The sequence below is a fragment of the Oncorhynchus masou genome, chromosome 9, assembly GCF_036934945.1.
Source record: "Oncorhynchus masou masou isolate Uvic2021 chromosome 9, UVic_Omas_1.1, whole genome shotgun sequence".
In the NCBI taxonomy this organism is placed as follows: Eukaryota; Metazoa; Chordata; class Actinopteri; order Salmoniformes; family Salmonidae; genus Oncorhynchus; species Oncorhynchus masou.
The window spans coordinates 23,882,610-23,890,369 of record NC_088220.1 but is presented as its reverse complement, the minus strand read 5'-3'; the positions used below and the strand labels follow the sequence as shown (position 1 = coordinate 23,890,369).

General features: G+C 41.5%; 1 protein-coding gene across 2 annotated transcripts in view; it reads right to left on the bottom strand.

Moving 5' to 3' along the window:
- The window catches only part of LOC135545704 (5-hydroxytryptamine receptor 4-like), a 179,121-nt gene extending 173,318 nt beyond the window's left edge, over positions 1-5,803 (bottom strand). For both annotated transcript variants that reach the window (XR_010456492.1, XM_064973509.1), the window contains exon 1: positions 5,555-5,803. The gene's annotated coding sequence lies outside the window, so the exon portion shown is untranslated. The remainder of the gene's footprint in view (positions 1-5,554) is intronic.
- Positions 5,804-7,760: the final 1,957 nt, after the last annotated feature.

The window sequence follows — 7,760 nt, the reverse complement described above, 5'->3', positions numbered from 1 at the left end:
GCCAGGCTCTGGGAGTCTATGGGCCAGGCTCTAGGTGTTTCTGCAGGGCCTGGCTCTGTGAGACTATTCAGGACCAGGCTCTGGGTGTTTATGCATGGCTCTGTGAGTCTATGCAGGGCCAGGCTCTGGGAGTCAATTCAGGGCCAGGCTCTGTGAGACTATTCAGGGCCAGGCTCTGTGAGACTATTCAGGACCAGGCTCTGGGTGTTTATGCATGGCTCTGGGAGTCTATGCAGGGCCAGGCTCTGAAAGTCTATGCAGGGCCAGGCTCTGGGTGTTTACGCAGGGTTCTGTGAGTCTATTCAGGGCCTGGCTCTTGGGAATACATGCGGAATTACAAGTACTTTGGTTCCTGAGGGTCTGAGGCTGACAGTTTGTTTTCTATCTACTGGGTGTCTGAGGCTGACATTTTGTTTTCTATTTACTGGATGTCTGAGGCTGACAGTTTGTTATCTCTCTACTGGGTGTCTGAGGCTGACAGTTTGTTATCTATCTACTGGGTATCTGAGACTGACAGTTTGTTGTATATCTACTGGGTGTCTGAGACTTACAGTTTGTTTTCTATCTCCTGGGTGTCTGAGGCTGACAGTTTGTTTTCTATCTACTGGATGTCTGAGGCTGACAGTTTGTTATCTATCTACTGGGTGTCTGAGGCTGACAGTTTGTTTTCTATCTACTGGGTGTCTGAGGCTGACAGTTTGTTTTCTATCTACTGGGTGTCTGAGGCTGACAGTTTGTTTTCTATCTACTGGATGTCTGAGGCTGACATTTTGTTTTCTATCTACTAGATGTCTGAGACTGACAGTTTGTTTTCTATCTACTGGATATCTGAGACTGACAGTTTGTTTTCTATCTACTGGATGTCTGAGGCTGACAGTTTGTTTTCTATCTACTGGGTGTCTGAGGCTGACAGTTTGTTATCTGTCTACTGGGTGTCTGAGGCTGACAGTTTGTTTTCTATCTACTAGATGTCTGAGGCTGACAGTTTGTTTTCTATCTACTGGGTGTCTGAGGCTGACAGTTTGTTTTCTATCTACTAGATGTCTGAGGCTGACATTTTGTTTTCTATCTACTGGGTGTCTGAGGCTGACAGTTTATTATCCATCTACTGGGTGTCTGAGTCTGACAGTTTGTTATCTATCTACTGGGTGTCTGAGACTGACAGTTTGTTTTCTATCTACTAGGTGTCTGAGACTGACAGTTTGGTTTTTTATCTACTGGGTTTCTGAAACTGACAGTTTGTTTTCTATCTACTGGGTGTCTGAGACTGACAGTTTGTTTTCTATCTCCTGGATGTCTGAGGCTGACAGTTTGTTATCTATCTATGACAGTTTGTTTTCTATGAGAGACTGACAGTTTGTTATCTGGTTTGTCTACTGGGTCTGAGGCTGACTGTTTGTTATCTGTCTACTGGGTGTCTTTTTGTTATCTATCTACTGGTGTCTGAGACTGACAGTTTGTTTTCTATCTCCTGGATGTCTGAGGCTGACAGTTTGTTTTCTATCTCCTGGATGTCTGAGGCTGACAGTTTGTTTTCTATCTCCTGGATGTCTGAGGCTGACAGTTTGTTTTCTATCTACTGGATGTCTGAGGCTGACAGTTTGTTTTCTATCTCCTGGATGTCTGAGGCTGACAGTTTGTTTTCTATCTACTGGATGTCTGAGGCTGACAGTTTGTTGTATATCTACTGGTTGTCTGAGGCTGACAAATATGTCCACCATTCCAACCCCTAGAAGAAATAGATTATTCGCAGTAACATATTATTTACAGTAATATATTAGTTACAGTAACATATTATTTGCAGTAACATTATTTACAGTAACATACTATTTACAGTAACATATTATTTGCAGTAACATTATTTATAGTAATGTACTATTTACAGTAACATATTATTTACAGTAATATATTAGTTACAGTAACATTATTTGCAGTAACATTATTTACAGTAATGTACTATTTACAGTAACATATTATTTGCAGTAACATAATATTTACAGTAACATATTATTTTGGAACTCTGAAGGTTAGAAGGTTCTAATGACAAAAACACAAGGTATTACCCTCATTACAGTCTACACCTGCTCACTCAGGTGTACTGTGATGGTTAAGTGACATCATTATATTTATGTGTGACAAGCATTACTTAGAGGTGTCATACAGGACTTGTTTTATGTCAACATGGCCCCAATTCATGATTTTCATTCATAACATTTAGAGTGGAACTCAACTCTCTATCATAGCATATCATTTATTTATATGTAAATATAAATATTATGTTAATTCAGTGTGTGTGTGTGTGTGTGTGTGTGTGTGTGTGTGTGTGTGTGTGTGTGTGTGTGTGTGTGTGTGTGTGTGTGTGTGTGTGTGTGTGTGTGTGTGTGTGTGTGTGTGTGTGTGTGTGTGTGTGTGTGTGCCAGCATATCTGTTTTGTGAAAACATCTCTAAAAATAGGATGTTCATAATGAGGACAGTGCCTGTGGTGATCCACTACTTACTTGCTTGTCTGAGTTTTAGAAATCCTCACAAAAAATATATATATTCTCTCCACCCAGGGCAAATACAAGAGATGGAATGAAAAAAAGATTCTCTCCACCCAGGGCAAATACAAGAGATGGAATCAAACAAGGGAAGCACTCAGGGAAAGTACAGCACTGCCATAACGGAATGAAAATAATAATAATTATCTGTTTATTCCTCTATGCCTGATTTTGAAACATTTGTTCCACAATGATGCAAATGATATAACTTAATCAATTAATGACTGTGTTTACTGAGGATTAACAAAAGGGACTATTACAGTATGCAAGCTGAATAGCTACTTTCCCCTCTTGTGGTTTTCCCACAAAATGTGATTGGGTCTCAGTCAGGACATCCTCTTTTCTCATAAATGACCCACAACTAACAAATTATTTTAAAGCTGTTTTCACAAGCTTTATGGACTATTTGAAATGCTTTGTGAAAACTAACTTTTTTAAATGTTTTCCAGTCCCTCAGTAATCTTATGATAATTGTTTCATTCACACAGTCAGTAGAGGCTCAGTTCAGTAATTATAACCAATAGTAGGAACACTTGCAATAAAAATTCATAGCAGCACCTTGTAAATAAGAATTTGTTCTTAATAACTGACTTGCCTAGTTAAATAAAGGTTAAAAAATATATATATATATTACCCAGCAAATCTGTCTACAGTACTGAGGTTGGACCAACAGGAGAAATGGTGAGGAACCTCAGAGACAGGAACATGTCTAATTGTTCTCTCACTGTTCATCTCTGGGGTCAGCGCAAATTGTCTAGAATTAGCAACTGGGGTGAAACAAAGTCTTATATTCAGCTTTCATGTTCCGCACGTCACACTGATAACGGTATTCAGGAGCCCGGGAGTAATTGTGGAAGAAATGGCAATGCAGAAAGTCATTAAACAAGTTATTCTTATTACGAACTGAGTATAAGGACAGGAATCCCATGCTGTACTTCCTCTGCCGAATCCATGAACTGACTTCTACAAAGTGAACATGCTGAGTAGACCTCTACCTATCAAAAATACATTTGATCAAGTTTGATGTCTACACTGAGTCCTGTAATCGAATAGAGAGAAATCTCCCTTTCTCCTCAGCTCAACTCATGGGACAGGACAGGACGGTGTGAGTCTTGGCTGTGTACGGGCCATGAGACAGACAGAGAGCTTCAGATTATATAGAACTTCCCAGGGAGTTCTGGGACTGGCAGTAAAGTGTACATTCGAATGGAAGCTATAAGAGAGTTTGTTTTCATGTCTAACCTTCAGCTCCACAGAGTTCCAATGTGATGTGAAAGTGGAGACTATTGACCCTTCAACAAGGCCCTCTCCATTCCGTGCCATTAATCAGGACACATCCTCTCACTAGTATCTACCATGCCCATCGCATGGCACTGTCACCACCTTATTGACTGGCCCCTGGATTGTTGCGTAAGATCACTTTGACCAGGCAGACAGGCAGTCAGGCAGGCAGACAGGCAGATAGACAGACAGAAAGACAAGCAGCAAGGTAGACATGCGGACAGATAGACAGACAAACAGACAGACAGATAGACAGACAAACAGACGGGCGGGCGGACAGGCAGATAGACAGACAGGAAGACAAGCAGTAAGGTAGACGGGCAGACAGATAGACAGACAAACAGACAGACAAACAGACAGACAAACAGACAGACAAACAGACGGGCGGGCAGACAGACGGGAAGCTCACAATGGAGCAGAGATTAACACCCTTCTAGTCGTCCCAGCTAATCATCAGCACACACTCGGCTTGCCTTGACCCCTAGCTCTCAGTCTCAGCTTTATACACCTCTGATCGCTGTCTGTCTGGGAGAATCCGCCAAACAGACATTACCACATGTGATCTATAACCCCAGCATCAACAGAAGCATAGCTGCTGTAGATACTGATTACAATTCATAAACAGTGCCCGTAAGAATTCACAAACAGTGCCCAAAGATGTATTGTGGTTTATCAGAGGTGTACTCTTGTGAAGCTTTTAGGCATAATACATTTGATTTGATGATGAGTCAGAGAGTGGAATTACTGCCCAGTGTAGCATATGACTGTCAGTCAACGGAAATACTGACTGAAAGTGAAGGATGATATAGGCCTGCGTTGCAGATAAATGAGGAACTAAACATAACAGGGTGTATGGAAACAGTTGAATGATAATCAAGATGTTATCAGAGCCAGGTGAAGAGAGGCATGTCTGGAGAAACTTTGATCAAGGTACATTGGTTAACCTTGATTGCGTTCGCAAATAGACTGCATGGCTAGCGTACGTAATGTGTCAGTGTGCATAGTTAAATAAAGGTTCAATAATAAATAAATAACAATGAGTCCGTGGAAGTGTCACATGTAACGTTACTGCCATGTTCATATAGATACAGGAAAAAACACACTAATAACAGTGAGTTATTACATAGTACTGTAGGCAACATGTGGACAAAATGTGTGTAGTTAAATGAGGAGGGTTTTGCTACTTTGAAACCTTCTAAAAATGTGACTGTTCTAATGATTTATTTTAAAGTAGCTATAGGCATGCAGTGTCGTTTCATCTTCTTTAACATAGATAGTTTCCAATACTCCTTGTATACATTTGGTCTGAGTTTTTAATAACTATGATACGGTGATGGTCATATGTAACAGCAGTCCATAATCCATAACCAATCCATATTTGTGCTATCTACACTACAACACCTTATGACAGTGCTGGGGGCCATCTCCGATATACAGTAGCTCTCACAACACATGTATGAAAAGCTGGGGCCATACCACAGCATGATTCCTAAACAAATCAATAAATTGATTTACAACTTTAAGAGAATGGCAATTTCATAATTAGAGTGTAAAAGTTGGGGACAACAGCAAATAGTAGCTGCCCTGTCCTCCTTCCTAGAATAAACTTTCATAATAATGTATATAGAGGCGTCAATAATATACACTCGTTATACAATACAAATATGACTTAAGCTACTTCCACATAAAGGGGTAACAAATAACGTACAATTATAATCGTACAGTACACTTACCATGTCCTGGTGGAGACGCCGGGTTCCAAAACCATGGTACGACGCTATATCCCCATGAGAGAAATCACATTTTCGACTTGTATCAAAACACAGTTAAGAAGTGAACAGTTTTTTTGTGACTACAATTTCAGAGATGTTCCCTGCTGACATTCACAAAACGAAAAAGTTGGCCATGTATCCTGAGCGCAGTCGGAAGTATGAGCGCAAATGTGAATGGCTGGACGGTTTCGTACGCGTGGGGCACCTCGCGCTGTTCTGTGGATGTAATGCTTGGAAAGCGAGACCTCGGTATTCCCAGCAAATTGCACCTTCAAGTCCCTCCTCTTTCGCTTGGTCTTTATTGAGGAGGTAAAATCGGCTCGGTTTAAATGTGTTTGATGCAGGTATGGCAGGCTATAAATGGTGGTGAGTGACATTCATTGTAAATTGAATTGCTTGAACATGTGGATTTGCAAGGCAGATTCCCCGAGTAAATTGCTCTGTCATATCACTTTTTTCTGATGAATTTGTATCTCTTAATGTTCAATTAAAATAGGTTAGGCCTACCATTAATCACTGTGATATGGACTGTTGGAAAATCAACCATTATGCAAGATTTAACTAAGAATATGATGTATTCTCAAAATAGAACAGCCTTTGGCAATATATTGTTTATTTACAGTACCAGTCAAAAGTTTGCACACATCTACTCATTCCAGTGTTTTTCTTAATTCTTACATTGTAGAATAACAGTGAAGACATCAAACTATGAAATAACACATATGGAATCATGTAGTAACCAACAAAGTGTTAAAACAAATCAAAATATGTGTTATAGTTGAAATTCTTCAAATCTCGGCAGTCTCTCAACCATCTTCATGACGTAGTCACCCGGAATACATTTCAATCAACAGGTGTGCCTTGTTAAAAGTTAATTTGTAGAATATCTTCCCCTCTTCATGCGTTTGAGCCAATCTGTTGTGTTGTGACAAGATAGGGGTGGTATACAGGAGATAGCCATATTTGGTAAAAGACAAAGTCCGTATTATGGCTCATATAAGCAAAGAGAAACGACAGTCAATCATTATTTTAAGACATGAAGGTCCATTAATCCGGAAAGGAAGACCCAGAGTTACCTCTGCTGCAGATAAGTTCATTAGAGTTACCAGCCTCAGAAATTGCAGCCCAAATAAATGCTTTACCGAGTTCAAGTAACAGACACATCAGACTGCGTAAATCAGGCCTTCGTGGTCAAATTGCTGCAAAGAAACCACTACTAAAGGACACCAATAATAAGAAAAGACTTGCTTGGTCCAAGAAACGCTAGCAATGGACATTAGACTGGTGGAAATCTGTCCTTTGGTCTAATAGGTTGAAATGTGTGATTTTTGGTTCCAACCGCCGCGTCTTTGTGAGACACAGAATAGGTGAACGGATGATCTCCGCATTTGTGGTTCCCACCATGAAGCATGGAGGAGGAGGTGTGTAGGTGTGGGGGTGTTTTGCTGGTGACTGTCACGACTTCTGCCGAAGTCGAAGCCTCTCCTTGTTCGGGCGGTGTTTGGTGGTCGACGTCGCCGGTCTTCTAGCCATCGTCGATCCATTTTTCATTTTCCATTTGTTTTGTCTCGTTTTCCCACACACCTGGTTCTCATTTCCCTCATTATGTGTTGTGTATTTAACCCTCTGTTCCCTCCCATGTCTTTGTGTGGTATTGTTTATTGTAAGTGCTTGTGCACATTTTGTTTAACTGGTGAGTGTCGGGTTATTGTGCCCATACTTTGTATTTCTTATGCCGTTGGATTTACTATTAAACTACTCCGGCTATTATCAAGTTCTGCTCTTCTGCGTCTGACTTCCCTGCCACCAGATACGCACGCCTTACAGAATACCATACCCACTGCAGTCAGCAGGAGCAGGTGCCCCTGGTATGGGTTTAGAGGAGCGCGTCCAGGAGCAAGCGACGATGATACAACATCTTGGCGTCGCAATGGACCGTGTCGTGCAGACCATGGACCGCTGGGAGAGACAGAGAGTTCCTCCAGCGCCCCCACCAGCACAACCGGGTTGCCACTACTCGTCCCTCCTGCATCCGGTCCCAGTGGGATGCGTCTCGACCTTCCCAGGGAGTATGATGGGACAGCGGCACGGTGCCAGGGTTTCCTGTTACAGCTGGACTTATACCTGAGCACCGTTTACCCTGCTCACTCGGAAAGGGAGGGGGTGT